Source organism: Bos mutus, chromosome 8 (genome assembly GCF_027580195.1).
Source record: "Bos mutus isolate GX-2022 chromosome 8, NWIPB_WYAK_1.1, whole genome shotgun sequence".
NCBI classification, from domain to species: Eukaryota; Metazoa; Chordata; class Mammalia; order Artiodactyla; family Bovidae; genus Bos; species Bos mutus.
This window is the reverse complement of record NC_091624.1, coordinates 73,547,527-73,563,872: the sequence shown is the minus strand read 5'-3', so window position 1 is coordinate 73,563,872 and position 16,346 is coordinate 73,547,527. Positions and strand designations below refer to the sequence as shown.

General features: G+C 35.7%; 1 protein-coding gene across 4 annotated transcripts in view; it reads left to right on the top strand.

The window, feature by feature from the left end:
* The window catches only part of BRD10 (bromodomain containing 10), a 111,054-nt gene that overhangs the window by 11,954 nt on the left and 82,754 nt on the right, over positions 1-16,346 (top strand). The window contains exon 1 of one of the 4 annotated variants that reach the window (XM_070375861.1): positions 11,242-11,306. The exons of the other annotated variants lie outside the window; for them this stretch is intronic. The gene's annotated coding sequence lies outside the window, so the exon portion shown is untranslated. Of the gene's footprint in view, positions 1-11,241; positions 11,307-16,346 lie in introns of those variants that run through there. 4 annotated transcript variants of the gene reach the window in all.

Genomic DNA, 16,346 nt, shown 5'->3' with positions numbered 1-16,346 from the left:
AAGCATCAATTCTTCGGCGCTCAGCTTTCTTTATAGTTCAACTCTCACATCCATACATAACCACTGGAAAAACCATAGCCTTGACTAGATGTCCCTTTGTTGGCAAAATAATGTCTCTGCTTTTTAGTATGCTGTCTAGGTTGGTCATAACTTTCCTTCCAAGGAGTAAGCGTCTTTTAATTTCATGGCTGCAAATGATGAATGTACCTTCAGACAAAAATAACTCTTCTGATAGCTTGTTTTATATCTCTGCAATGGTAGTATATCTGGAAATTCAGGCTTGTTCATTTCTCTCTAGGAATCCCTCTAAAAGAGAAAAAAAGATGAGAATACAGATTGAGATAAACTAGTTTAAGGTAAAACTATTTACCTCTTGTTCTACTTTGTACTACTTTACAAATATTGCTCGTTTGTGGAAATTTAAGCCTTCTAAGTTAGAATCAGTGAAAAAATCTTTGCCAAGATAAAATTGCAGAAAGTATTTGAACTGACTATTTAGCACATGAAGTGTTTTGGAGAGCTTCTCTTTCCAAAACACATCCCCCTTTTTCCTTCAGATATGTCTCATCTGCTAGACATAAGGTTTCTTTCAAATGGTAACATGCCGGTTTATAATTACTACAGTTTAAGTTTGCAAAAGCTTTAAAGGTAAATAGTTTTGTTTCAGTTCTACAAAAGGCTAGTTTATACTAGCCTAGTACATTGACTTTTATGGTGATGATGTATGTATATTTTCAGTTTTTTAAGGTTGAGATTAGAAAGGAAATCTCTCTTACAAAATGTGCATGCAGGTAGAATATTGGAATTACTTTCCCTGCAGCATTTCATGCTTTATGTTCTTAAACTTTTCAATTTCAGTGGTAGCTTACTTAACAAATGCAGTAAGGTACACCAAGATTCTGCTAAATATATAATTCCTAGTGAATTCAGGGTCTGTTTTTGTGTCTTCATAAAATAAGAACAAATCCACTTCATTTGGCACTGAGGAAAGAGACAGATCATCTCAAAAACTTTAATATAAGTTTATAGGAGCGTTTCCCCATAGACATAAATGTGGACTGTTTCCATGTTTGCCCATGAGCCCAATTTTTAACATATGAGTTACTAAAATTGGAAGATAAAAATAAAATATAATCAGTAAACAAAATAGAACGTATAAAACATATTTTATATCTATCTTCAAATACTTGTGCTTGAGGAAAAGCAGTTTTAAATTTGACTCTTCCCACAGATAAGCTCATTTTCTGTCTCCCTCACTTTCTACTCTGTTGCTACCTTATATGCAAATTTTCCCTCTGTCTGGTCAGTCTCTATCCTTTCTTAACCTTCTGTCTTCTTTCATAGCATTTATTGCAACCTAATATATAATATGATTTAATTATATATCTTTTTTCTCCTGTCTCACTAGAGTATAAACTCTATGCAGGCAGGGACTTTTTCTGCTTGGCTTGTTGCTATTGACTTCTATAAATGTTGGTTAAAAATTAAGTAGTAGGTAGCTATAAGTTGTACCGGTCATTTTAAAAGGTTTTGGGGCTGTGCCTCTCAGAGTGTTTCCTAAATAACCAGCATTTGAATTGTGTTAAAGGCAGAGACCTTGGCCCCAGAATAGCATACTTAAATATGTTAACCCAATATCTCAGGGTGGGGATAAGGAAGCTCCATTTTTTATAAACTCCTAAATGATTTTTATGCAAAATAAAGTTCCAGGACTGATACTTCAGGATATAGTAACAGTGTTTCATGATTGATTTCACCTCAGAATTTAAAATTTCTTTCATTGAGGTATTTTTTTTTAATTACTGTTTTTACACTTGTCAACCTTTAGGCAGAATGAAGGGAAGGTAGGAGAGAATTAAGAAGCAGATTTCATGTAGTCATGTGTTCCTGTGAAATACATACAGCTTGAAGAAATGGTAACAAATGAGGGATAGTGTTGGGGAAGGGGTGGGGACACATGATCCTAGGTGTTTGCATTTCTGTTCCTTTGAAAAAGAATGGAGAGACATTGAAAGTCACATGTTTATCATAGAATATTACACAGAGCAGTCTCTAATTTAGAATTAAAATACTCTGAGTAATTCCTGTTACATGGGGCTAATGTATTAAATAGTACCAGAATTTTTAAAAGCCTGAAATTAAAGATCCAAGATTCTATTCCTGTCACTTTTATGCATTTAAACCTATTTGTATGATCGTACATCATAAATCAGCTGTGGATAATGTAGTCTTTATGTTTCTTACTTGATTTTGGGGAGCAGTGAAAAGAGATCTAGATTAGCTCTCATAGCTTTGCTCTGCACTGTATCAGGCAAAGTAATGTAATAGTTGACCTCATAGTCTTTTGTTTTTTAATTTTGTATTTTTCTTCTATAGTTCAGTTTGAGTTCCAAGCCTTTATAATATTTAAAAATTAGAGTTCTAAACCATCCCTACCCCATATTGTATGCAAAAGTGTGTGTGGTAGTGTGGACTGGTGCCTACATTTTATCTAGGAAGAGGGTACAAAACTTTTTATTAGGTCAGCAGAGGAGCACAGACCCAAAATAAGTTAAAAACTGTAATTTTAAGACACAGAATTAACAAACATTCAATAAGTTATGATGATGTTTGGTTAAAGTAGAGAAAATTCCAATTAAATGAAGGAAGAATTAGGCTTTTAACAGAAATAACAGAATTTGAATAGTACCTGAAGTTAGTGTTACATTATGCCTGTGTTTATACTCTTTGGTGTTTAGAGAGACTTGTTTATTAAGTAGTAGTTTTGCTCTGCATTAAATTAAGAGGAAAAATGTTTTAGAAATAGCCCCCTTGGTATTCCAGAACTCTGAAAGAGTTAATATATGACTTACTGCACTGAAGATATCTTAACTTTGGGAGTAAACTGAGTTTGATTCTGGTTTTGCCACCGACACTTGTGTTGAACTAGACATTGACTTTTTCTGGAATTCAATTTCCAGTTGTTGCCATTAACTTCATCAAATTCAGAGCAATTTCAAAACATCAGGAGTGTCTTCTTTTCTACTTCTCTTTCTTCTATGTCTACTGAAAGCCTAATTATTATCTGAGGCTCAGCTCCGATTTTACCTCTTCTATGAAGTCTGATACATAATTGTTTTTTTCACTGCATTCCATGATTCTTCGCTTTGCATTTGGTTATAGCACTTAAAAATTCAATGGTAGTTATGGGTCTGTCTGTATTGTGATATTAATTGTTTGGTAATTCTTCAGTTAATGAAATAAATGAGCTTATCAAAATCAAATAAATAGTTATATCGAGTCAGAATTGCTGCTTTTTAAAAAATATTCAGCAAAATTGTTATCTCCTAAGGAGAATTGCACAATTTCTTCTGCCTTTGTTTCAGCTAGGTATATTCCTCTGTTCTTAACCCACTTTTTGTATTCATATGATTTGTATTGAAGTTTTTGAATATCATGATATTGAAGCTATCTGTTTGCCCCCCGCCTCCAAGTTTAAGATTTTCTGATGCTTTTGTATTTCTAGAAACCAGTTCTTCAAGGGCAGAGAAACTCAGCATATATTAATTAAGTTGAATTCAGATACCATATCCTCTCTTAAAGGATGGATACAATAAATAAAAGCATAATAGAAGGTAGTGTATGGTTAATGTAGAAAGATGGGTAATGTTCCTTATAATCAAAATATATTTACAATGCTTATTATTTGATCGGCAGTGTAGAGGGGTTCAAGATGAAAATGGAAAGACAGAAGCTAATAAACTAAGTTGATGTGGAGGTCATTCCAGGCAACAAGAATAGCATTCTCAAAAGTTCAGAGGCAGCAAAGTCACTGTATGTAGTTAGGGAATGGTCAGTAGTTTAGTTTGGCTAGAGTGCTAGTTATATATAGAGAAGTAATGACAGCTGTGACTGGAAGGGCCAGATTATGGAGCCAGATCTTAAAGGGTCTAATATGCTGTGCTAATAGAGAGTTTGATATTCCTTGTTAGTGAGTTATTAAGTTAAAAGCTTTTAAGCTAGAGAATTACAAGAGACATATAGATGGGATGAATTAGAAGAGAAAACTAACATCAGTTTGATGTTTTCCCATCCCTTAATTTTAAGCTTAGTTAATAGATTTTAATTTTGCATTTGACTTTGCTTCTTTTAGCAGATTTGGTGAAGGATTAAATAGAAATGTATCCGTTTACATTACATAAAAGGATTTTTTATTAAGCAAAAATCTTAGAATAATGCTAGAAAGAAGAGACAATATTTTCTTTTGCTAAATAACTTGGATAATGTGCCATGTTTAAATATCTAAATACTTTAAGTTGGACTTAGTTTTGTTTCTATAAGTGGATAATTTCAATCTTCCAGTTCTCAGGGGAAAAAAACTATATTAAATACAGAATTTTGCCTATTTAAATTACTATATCTTCCAGGTTGTTTTCTACAACTTTGTTTACCAGTAACCAAAAAAAATAAATAAATAGGACAAATATAATTATTACATTGCAAGTACAATATCAGCTGCTACTGCTACTGCTGCTAAGTCGCTTCAGTAGTGTCCAACTCTGTGCGACCCCATAGATGGCAGCCCACCAGGCTCCCCGTCCCTAGGATTCTCCAGGCAAGAGTACTGGAGTGGGGTGCCATCGCCTTCTCCGACAATATCAGCTAGTTATGCTTAATTTGTTAGCTTAATTTTTATAGACCCAAACCTATATTTGTAACTCATAGGTACTTATTAGAACATAATCTTAAACATTAAACAAGCTAAATAAAAGGTTTTTAGAAAAAAATTAATTATGTTAAATAAGACATTATTTCATGGTGAGCCAAAGAGCACTGAACAAGTATGAGAACCATTAATACCCTCCGGTTTATCTGAATCCCTGATAATGATACAACTGCCTGTACATTAGTAAGTTCCTCTACTTACTAATTCCATGGTAGGGAATTTGGTTGGTAGTGAAATTGAAATTAACTGTTATTTCTAAAGTTTTTTTTTTTTTTGTCACCAGGGTTTTATTTTATTAAGTTGCTGTTTACAACAGGTCCCCTGGTCACCCAGTGTCACCAGTGTGTTGCTATTTTATTTTATCTTTTTTTTTTTTATTTTTTTTTTTTTTTTTTTTTTTTTTTCCCATCCTGAACCCTCCTCCCTCCTCCCTCCCCATACCATCCCTCTGGGTCGTCCTTGGCAAGTGTGTAAATGATAGGATAACTGAGATCTATTTTTAATTTTTTCAGTTCATTTCAATCACTCAGTCATATCCGACTCTTTGCAGTCCCATGGACTGCAGCATGCCAGGCCTTCCTGTCTATGACCAAGTCCCGGAGTTTACTCAGACTCATGTCCATTGAGTCAGTGATGCTGTCCAACCATCTCATCCTCTGTTGTCCCCTTCTCCCACTTTCAATCTTTCCCAGCATCAGGGTCTTTTCCAATGAATCAGTTCTTGGCATTAGGTAGCCAAAGTATTGGAGTTTCAGCTTACCATCAGTCCTTCAATAATATTCAGGACTGATTTCCTTTAGGATGGACTGGTTGGATGTCCTTGCACTCCAACGGACTCTCAAGTGAATCCAACACCACAATTCAAAAGCATGAGTTCTTCGGCGTGCTTCTTTCTTTATAGTCCAACTCTCACATCCATACGTGACTATTGGAAAAACCTTAGCTTTGAATAGATGGATCTTTGTTGGCAAAGTAATGTCTCTGCTTTTTAATATGCTGTCTAAGTTGGTCATAACTTTTTTTTCAAGGAGCAAGTGTCTTTTGATTTCATGGCTGCAGTCACCATCTATAGTGATTTTGGAACCCCCCAAAATAAAGTTTGTCACTGTTTCCATTGTTTCCCCATCTGTTTGCCATGAAGTGATGGGACCAGATGCATGATCTTAGTTTTCTGAATGTTGAGTTTTAAGCCAACTTTTTCACTCTCTTCTTTCACTTTTATTAACAGGCTCTTAGTTCTTCTTCGCTTTCTGCCATAAGGGTGGTGTCATCTGCATATCTGAGGTTATTGATATTTCTCTCGGAAATCTTGATTCCAGCTTGTGCTTCATCCAGCCTGGCATTTCACATGATGTATTCCGCATGTAAGTTAAGTAAGCAGAGTGACAATATACAGCCTTGACATACTCCTTCCCTGATTTGGAACCAGTCTGTTGTTCCATGTCCAGTTCTAATTGTTGCTTCCTGACCTACATACAGATTTCTCAGCAGGCAGGTCAGATGGTCTGGTATTCCCATCTCTTTCACAATTTTCCACAGTTAGTTGTGATCCACACAATCAAAGGCTTTGGTGTAGTCAATAAAGCAGAAGTAGATGTTCTTCTGAAACTCTCTTGCTTTTCCATGATCCAGCAAATGTTGGCAGTTTGATCTCTGGTTCGTCTGCCTTTTCAAAATCCAGCTTGAACATCTGGAAGTTCACCGTTCACGTACCTTTGAAGCCTGGCTTGGAGAATTTTGAGCATTACTTTGTTAGCTTGTGAGATGAGTGTAATTGTGCGACAGTTCGAACGTTGTTTGGTATTGCCTTTGTTTGGGATTGGAATGAAAACTGACCTTTTCCAGTCCTATGGCCACTGCTGAGTTTTCCAAATTTGCCGGCATATTGAATGCAGCACTTTCACAGAATCATCTTTTAGGATTTGAAATAGCTCAACTGGAATTCCATCACCTCCACTGGCTTTGTTCGTAGTGATGCTTCCTAAGACCCACTTGACTTCGCATTCCAGGATATCTGGCTGTAGGTGAGTGATCACACTATCTTGATTATCTGGGTCATGAAGATCTTTTTTGTATAGTTCTGTGTTTTCTTGCCACCTCCTCTTAATATCTTCTGCTTCTGGTAGGTCCATATCATTTCTGTCCTTTATTGAGCCCATCTTTACATGAAATGTTCCCTTAGTATCTCTAATTTTCTTGAAGAGATCTCTAGTCTTTCCCATTCTATTGTTTTCCTCTATTTCTTTGAATTGATCACCGAGGAAGGCTTTCTTATCTCTTCTTGCTATTCTTTGAACTCTGCATTCAGATGGATATATGTTTTCTTTTCTCCTTTGCCTTTAGCTTCTCTTCTTTTCACAGCTATTTGTAAGGCCTCCTCAGACAACCATTTTGCCTTTTTGCACTTCTTTTTCTTGGGGATGGTCTTGATCCTTACCTCCTGTACAATGTCACAAACCTCCGTCCATAGTTCTTCAGGCACTCTATCAGATCTAAGCCCTTGAATCTATTTGTCACTTCCACTGTATAATTGTAAGGGATTTGATTTAGGTCATACCTGAATGGTCTAGTGGTTTTCCTTACTTTCTTCAATTTAAGTCTGAATGTGGCAATAAGGAGTTGATGATCTGATCTACAATCAGCTCATGGTCTTGTTTTTGTTGACCGTATAGAGCTCCTCCATCTTTGGCTGCAAAGAATATAATTAATCTGATTTTGATACTGACTATCTGGTGATGTCCATGTATAGCGTCTTCTCTTGCATTGTTGGAAGAGGGTGTTTGCTATGACTAGTGCATTCTCTTGGCAAAACTCTGTTAGCCTTTGACCTGCTTCGTTTTGTACTCCAAGGCCAAATTTGCCTGTTACTCCAGGTATTTCTTGGCTTCCTACTTTTGCATTCCAGTCCCCTATAATGAAAAGGACATCTTTTTGGGGTGTTAGTTCTAAAAGGTCTTGTAGGTCTTCATAGAACCGTTCAACTTCAGCTTCTTCAACATTACTGGTCGGGGCATAGACTCGGATTACTGTGATATTTGCCTTGGAAACAAACAGAGATCGTTCTGTCATTTTTGAGATTGCATCCAAGTCCTGCATTTTGGACTCTTTTGTTGACTGTGATGGCTACTCCATTTCTTCTCAGGGATTCTTGCCCACAGTAGTAGATATAATGGTCATCTGAGTTAAATTCACCCATTTCAGTTCATTTTAGTTCGCTGATTCCTAAAATGTTGATGTTCACTCTTGCCAGCTTCTGTTTGACCACTTCCAGTTTGCCTTAATCTATGGACCTAACATTTCAGGTTCCTATGCAATATTGCTCTTTATAGCATCAGACTTTACTTCCATCACCAGTCATATCCTCAACTGGATGGTGTTTTTGCTTTGGCTCTGTCTCTTCATTCTTTCTGGAGTTATTTCTCCACTCATCTCCAGTAGCATATTGGGCACCTACTGACCTGGGGAGTTCATCTTTCAGTGAACTCTCTTTTTGCCTTTTCATACTGTTCATGGGGTTCTCAAGGCAAGACTACTGAAATGGTTTGCCCTTCTCCAATGGACCACGTTTTGTCGGAACTCACCACCATGACCTGTCCGTCTTGGGTGGCCCTACACAATATGGCTCATAGTTTCATTGAGTTAGACAAAACTGTGGTCCATGTGATCAAATTGGTTAGTTTTCTGTGATTGTGATTTTTCAGTCTGCCTGCCCTCTGATGGAGAAGGATAAGAGGTTATGGAAGCTTCCTGATGGGAAAAACTGACTAAGGGGGAATCTGGTCTTGTTCTGATGGGCGGGGCCAGGCTCAGTAAATCTTTAATTCAATTTTCTGTGGATGGGTGGGGCTATTATTTACCTGGGGCCAAACTATGGTGTGGGGTTCTCTGGTGGCTCAGCCCCTTCCAAAGTGGCTCAGAAGGTAAAGCATCTGCCTGCAATGCAGGAGACCCGGGTTTGATACCTGGGTCAGGAAGATCCCCTGGAGAAAGAAATGGCAACCCACTCCAGTACTCTTGCGTGGAAAATTCCATGGATGGAGAAGCCTGGTCGGCTACAGTCCATGGGTTGGCAAAAAGTTGGACTCGACTGAGCGACTTCACTTTACTTCAAACTATGGTAAAGGAAATAAAGATAATGGTGACCTCCTTCAAAAGGTCCCATGCACCCACTGCTACACTCAGTGCCTCCAACTCTGCAGCAGACCACCACCAAATTAGCATGTAAATCCTTTTTTACAAATAGTTAACATTTATCCATTCTTTCTATATGCTGATTATAATACTTTGCTAAGCACTCTGTATGCTCTTTGAAGAAGACTGGAAACACATGGAAAATTGTTTAAAAAATAAATACAAAATCACCTATCCCATCAGATATCACTTGTTAGTCTTCTTTATCTCATCTGTATATGTATCATTTACTCACACACAAAATGTTAGTACAAAATTTTAATTTACCATATGTAGTTTATGTATTTTGCCATATATTCTGCTTATCACTTACTAGATTTTATTTTGTTATTTGATTGTTATGTGTATATATTGTTGCATGTCAGATTATAGGATAGCAACAGTAGGACCTTTTCATTTAGCAATGGTTTTGTTTTGCTTTGTTTTGTTTGACTCTGTAGTTTTTTCTTCTAAGGTTATTTTTTCATCATGTGGATTAGCCATATTGTGCTTTGTCTGCTGAAGCTAAGTCGCTTCAGTCATGTCCGACTCTGTGCGACCCCATAGACGGCAGCCCACCAGGCTCCCCCGTCCCTGGGATTCTCCAGGCAAGAACACTGGAGTGGGTTGCCATTTCCTTCTCCAGTGCATGAAAGGGAAAAGGGAAAAGTGAAAGTGAAGTTGCTCAGTCGTGTCCGACTCATAGCGACCCCATGGACTGCAGCCTACCAGGCTCCTCCGTCCATGGGATTTTCCAGGCAAGAGTACTGGAGTGGGGTGCCATCGCCTTCTCCGTATGCTTTGTTTGGCTACCAACAAAAAAATGCAGACTGCTTTTCACTAAAAATTAGCATAACTTATTAAGAAATAGGCTGAAGCCATCAGTGATGGCATGATGAATTTGTGAAATTTGTAATAAGAATATATATTAAAACTATTTTTAAATGTTTTCAGTCACACAAGTTAGTTCCTAATGTTTTCATTACTGTATAGCTATACTTTTAAACAATACGTGTGATTAATTTGCCAGTTTACAACAAGGAGTAGAGCAAACTGCCTTGGCTGCATTATGCCAGTAATGCCACTCTGTTTGAAAGGCTTTATCTATATTAAATTATTAATCCCCACAACTCTTGAAGTAATTAATGATTTACATAATGTATTTTACAAATGAAGAAATGAGACACAGGAAAATTAGTTTACCCAAACTAATTAGTGGCAGAACCTGGATTTGAATCTATTTAGCTCCAGAGCCCAGGTGCTTAATCACAATGCTTGCTGCTTAGGATCTAGAGCTGTAGAGATTGAGAGAAAGAAGCCTTTCTACCTGGAAGAGAAACTGAGAGAATAGGATCATAAGAGATTTCAGGGTGGAGGGAGCATTTAGACACTTGTGGTGAGATTGACAGTATGTGTTTGCAGTATAAATTATTAAAAACTGTGCATATAAAGTGTAACTACTGTGATAATCTAAAGGAAATAGTATAACTGATGTACACTGACTTTGCTTAACAATTCAGTAGTGTTTGTTTTGTCAGTAGTTTATTAATTTAAAAAATAATATATACATCTTGGTGGCAAAAAATTAAATGGTAGGAGAAGTATTACAGTAAAAATATCTCCTCTTCATTTGCCTGGTCCCCTACTAAAATAGGTTAATACCATCACTAGTTTCTTGTATTTGGATGTCTCAGGGCTTTTTTTTTCTGTTTGTATGAAGTTTTACCATTTTTTTCTTATTGAGGTATAAATTGATTTATAATATTAGTTTCAGGTGTACAACATACTGATTGAAAATTTTTATATGTTATATTCATTTAAAGCTACTATAAAATATAAGCTATATTTCCTATGTTGTACAGTATATCCTTGCAGCTTATTTATTTTATACCTAGTAGTTGGCATCTATTTAATCCCCTACCCCTATGATTGCCTCTCCCTACTTCCCTGTCTCCACTGGTAAATATTAGTTTGTTTTCTATATCTGTGAGTCTGCTTTTGTTTGTTTTATTCATTTGTTTTATTTTTTAGATTCCACATATAAGTGATATCACACAGTATTTGTCTTTCTCTGTGTGACTTATTTCACTAAGCATAATACCCTTCAGGTCCATCTGTGTTGTTGCACATGGTGAAATTTATTCTTTTTTATGGCTCAGTAGTATTCTGTTGTATATATTTTATACACATACACACAAACCACATGTTTTTTAATCCACTCATCTGTTGATGTTCTCTTAGGTTGCTGTCATATTTTGGCAATTGTAAATAATGCTACTATGAACGTTGAGATGTATCTTTTTAAATTAGTGTTTTCATTTTCTTTGAATATATACCCAGGAGTGGAATTGCTGGATCATGTGGTTGTTCTATTTTTAGTCTTTTGAGGACTCTCCATACTTGTGCCAATTGACATTCCCACCAACAGTAGGTAAGGGTTCCCTTTTCTCAGTATCCTTGCCAGTATTTGTTATTTATGGTCTTTTTGATAATAGCCATTGTGACAGGTATAAGATGATATCTCATTGTGATTTTGATTTCCATTTCTGATTAGCAATGTTGAACATCTTTTCATGTGCCTGTTGGTCATCTGTATGTGTTATTTGAAAAAATGTCTTATCAGGGCTTCCACCCATTTTTAAATTAGTATTGGTATTTTAATACTGAGCTGTATGAGCTGTTTGTACATTTTGTCTTTTTTGTTTTGTTTTGTTTGTATATTTTGGAGAGTAATATCTTGTTATTTGCATTGTTTGCAAATATTTTTTCCCAGTGTAGGTTGTCTTTTCACTTTATTGGTGGTTGTCTTTGTTGTGCAAAAGCTTTTAGTTTAGTAAGACATCGTTTTTAAGTTTTTGTTTTTGTTTCCTTTGCTTTAGAAAAGGAAATATTGCTATAGGAAAGGAAATATTTAAAAAAACATTACTATGAATTATGTCAGAGAGTGCTCTTATGTTTTCTTGTGGTAGTTTTATGGTTTTCCATCTTACGTTTAGTTTTTTAGTCCACTTTGAGTTTACTTTTGTATATAGTATAAGAAAATAATCTAATTTCATTATTTTACTCCATTTGTTGAAGAGACTCCCTTTCTCCATTACATATTCTTGCCTCCTTTGTAACAGATTAATTACCATGGGGGGGCGGGTTGTATTCTATTCTATTGCATTTGTCTGTGTGTCTACTTTTATGCTAGTATTGTACTGTTTTCATTATTGTAGCTTTGTAGTAAAGTCAGGAAACCTGATACCTCCATCTGTCTTCTCTTCTCAAGATTGCTTTGTCTCTTCAGTGTCTTTTGTGTTTCCATACAAGTTTTCAAATTCTTTATTCTAGTTCTGTGAAAAATACTATTGGTATTTTGATAGGGATTGCATTGACTCTGTAGATTTTCTCAGGTAGAATAGTTATTTTAACAATATTAATTCTTCCATTCACTGAACATGGAGTATCTTTCCATCTGTTTATCATTTTTAGTTTCTTTCATTAGTCTTATAATGTACACTGTACCAAGTACAGATCTTTTATTTCCTTAGATTTATTCCTAGATATTTTTCCTAGATATTTTATTCTTTTTGCTTTGATGGTAAATGGGATTTTTAAAAAATTTCTCTTTCTGATAGTTAATTGTTCATGTATGGAAACTTAACAGATTCCTGTATATTAATTTTGTATTCTGCAGCTTTACTGAATTCATTGATAAGCTTTAGTAGTTTTTTGGTGGTATTTGTACAATTTTATACGTATAGTATCATGTCATATGCTAACAGTGACAGTTTTACTTCTTCCTTTCCAATTTTGATTTCTTTTCATTTTCTGGTTGCTGTGATAAGGATTTCCAATACTATGTTGAATAAAAGTTAGCCATTCCAAATTTTAGCATGTTCAAAACTGAACTTTAGGAACTTCTCTGGTGATCCAATAGCTAAGAATCTGTGCTCCCAGTGCAGGGGGTCTGGGTTCAATCCCTGGTCAGGGAACTAGATCCTGCATGCAGAAAGTAAAAAGGATCCTGAATGCCATAGTGAAGATCAAAGATCCTGAGTGCCACAGCTGAGACCGGGCACAGCCAAATAAATAAAGTATTGAAATAAAAATAAAAAAAAACCACTTAGCTTTAGGTTTGTTTTTTTCTTCTAAGCCTATTCTTGCCTTCTGAGCAAATGATTCCACTGTCTGTCTGTGAAGTTGCTCTGACCAAAAAACTAGCTCCTTTTATTGATTCTTCCTTTTCACTTATTTCTCATTTTAAGTATGTCAACAATTCCTGAGTTTTCTTCCTCTGAAGTATATTTTAAATCTTGCCCATTTCTCTTCACTGCCTCCCCTTAAGTACAAACTATTATTTCTTGACTGGAATACTGCTATAGTTTGCTGATTTGTTTTTCCTGCTTCTGCTTTTTTCTCTTAGAGTTCATTTTCTACTCAGCAGCCAGGGTAGACCTAAAAAAAAAAAAATGTGCATTGAGAAGTCAGTACCTTGCATCAGGTTCTTCATTGGCACTGAGGCTATAGTGAGGAGTTTGGCTTACTGTTCTTTATATATCTGCCAAGCCATTTCTCACCTCACCTCACCTTTATAAAACTTGCTCTTTCTTTTACCTAGAACATTCTTATCCCCAAAGTTTTCTTCGGTTTTTTGGTTTGCTTTTTTTGTTTGTTTTGATCATGGCTGGTGGCTCCTGTCATTTCCTTGGAGAAATCATTCTTGACTGTCTTTCACAGAACTTGTACTATCTTATAGTTAGGACTTATATGTATGTATTTGTTTACTCACTTTTTGTGTATCTTTTTACTAACATGTAAGCTCAGCAAGGAGGAATTTTGCCTGTAAGTGTTGATGCCAGCACCTAACTCAGTATCTGTGAGAACTTAGTATTGAAAAAAGAAATAAATAAATGAGTCTGATCAAGCATTGAGGTTGAAGTTGAGCTTTATTTTTTATCTCACATCCACTTATTTGTCACAGCATTATTTTTTTCCATTGCTTTGATATACCATTTTGTAATATTAATATATTTAAATATTTGGATCTACTTTTGAACTCTTTTCACTGTACTGTTGGTATGTTTTAACTCTTCATCTTCTGGCATTAAAATTCTTTATTACTGTGACTTTTAAAATCCATTTTAATATCTAATCAGATGAGTCCTCTGTCAAATGATTTTTTCTTAGTTCTCCAGAAATGAAATTTTTATATTCTTAATTTTACATAAGGTACTTTTTATATTTTTTTATAGTATTGTGGAATCAGCATTTGAACCACTCATTTTTTAGTCACTTGGCAGAAGAAATAAGTGAGAGATGGAGAGATTAGCTAAGATGACAGAATAGAAAGACCCCAAGCTCACCTCATCTCACAAGCACACCAAAATCATAACTATTTGCAGAATAGCCATCAATGAAAAAGACCGGAACCACAGTGAGATGGAGTTGAATGATTATTGTCAAAGATAGAGAAGTCTACAAGGAGGGAGAGATTTGGCTTGGGTTTTGAAGAAACAAGCTTACCAGATGTTGAGGGGAAGAAAGAACAGAGAAACTGGTGCAGAGGTGCAATACCAAGCAGCGTATATGAATGGAAAAATCCAAGAGAGCAGTTAAGTACCTGTAAGACAAAGACCATTGTCTTCTGAATCCCCAGCTCCCAAAGCACAGCCTGGGACCCAGTAGTGTTCAATAAATGTTTATGGAGTAAATGAGAGACAGTACAGCTACAGAGTCCTGTAGCACATGCTAAACCTTGCAAAACCCAGAGGGCAGGGTAAAACAACTGAAGATTTTTTAAATCAGAAGAAAAATAAAATTCAGAAATGAAAGATTTAAATATTTGTCTTTAGTTATGTGACCCAGTGGAGGTGTTAGCTAACCCTCTGGTAATCGTTCTGCAAAATATATGTGTATCAAATCAATATATCATAAACCTTAAACTTACAGAGTGGTTTATGTCAGTTATATCTCCATAAAGGAGGGGAAATAAAATGCTCATTTTTGCATTAAAAGTATATGAGAGAACAATAGGAATTACTAGTTTGTGGGGAGTAAGAATGATATTCTTCTCATTCTTGAAATGAACAATAGAGAAGTTGGTAGCATTACTTATTTTCTATAAACACCATGATATCCACTTTCTACATCTTCCTAATTTAAGTCTTCAGCTCTTGTCAGGGCCCTACATCTCTTTTTTATGATCTGTTATTTCAGGTAGGTAGAGGCAAGACTCATCCTAGCTTTCCCAGCTTTCTTCTTTGTGTCTTTGTCTCATCTGAAAGTATTCTGAATGTACAGTATCCCACTTTAAATCCTCATCAATACTTGGCAGATATTTAGAGGAGTTAGCCAAGAATAGGAAGCCAAAGTATCTGTCTGCCCACTTTGCAGACTTGTCACAGATTTAGTGTTTTCTAGGGAAAATGACATAACCAGTCTCTGAAAGATAGTGACCTAGGGAGCCCTCTGTTCTACCTGTACTGAGAACTCCTGACCGCTTCTGTGTGATAAGGAGTAGCTGTAAAGTTAGTAAAATGTTCAACAGGGCAGCCTTAACTTAGGGAAAATGCATATCAGAGCTATCAAGGTTGGTAAGGCACTTCCCAGTATTTTTCATATGTAAATAAAAACTTGACATTTACCTTTGTGCCTTCCTAAAATTAGAAAGGCAAAATCAAGAAACGGAAATTTATTCTAAGCAAAATGATTGGTTTTCAGTAGTGGTCTTTGGGGGAGGGGTGTTATTGTCAATTTTTTTGATGCCCGCTTCAGGTATGAGCAAAAATTCTCAGATATTTTTTAACTTACAAAGTTATTTCTAATTATTCCCTTATTGAAGTTGCCCTCTTGAATTTTACTGATGAATGTCTTCTTGCCTAATCCTTGGCTTTTACTTAGTACTTTCTCCATCTACCTGGAGGATTAAGTAGTTTAGATCACTTGATATTAAAATTTTTCTCTTTGTTGGTTATTGTGCTATTTCTTGTCTTAAGAATAGCTTATCTTTTGAATCTGCCTCTTCTTTTGCTATGTTTTTCTTTATAATTATGGATGATCCCTAATGTTACGCTTCTAGATCATGTCTCCCTATATTTGTTCCTTTGTGGAGAGATTGTTTTTTATGACTTTATTGCTAAGACTTCCACATCTGTATCTTCGGCCTTTCCTTTTGTTTTAGTTTCCCTATTTCTGTCCATAGAACTTTCACAGCTGGTTGTGTAACTGTTATGTGAAAATGTTAAAAACTAAATGTGTTTCTAACCAGGTCTTCCCAGATTTCCTGTTTTTCTTTTCAACTCTCACTTTTTTTCCCCCGTGGTGTCACCATTGTTTCAACCTGATTATATGCAAACTGTCAGCATGTCCTTGCTGAATCCCTGTTGCTCAGTAAATATTTTGAATGAATGAATTTGAATACTATGAATGAATATTTTTCTTGTTAATTAGTATTGCTTCTCCACTCTTGCCTATCTATCTAAAACTA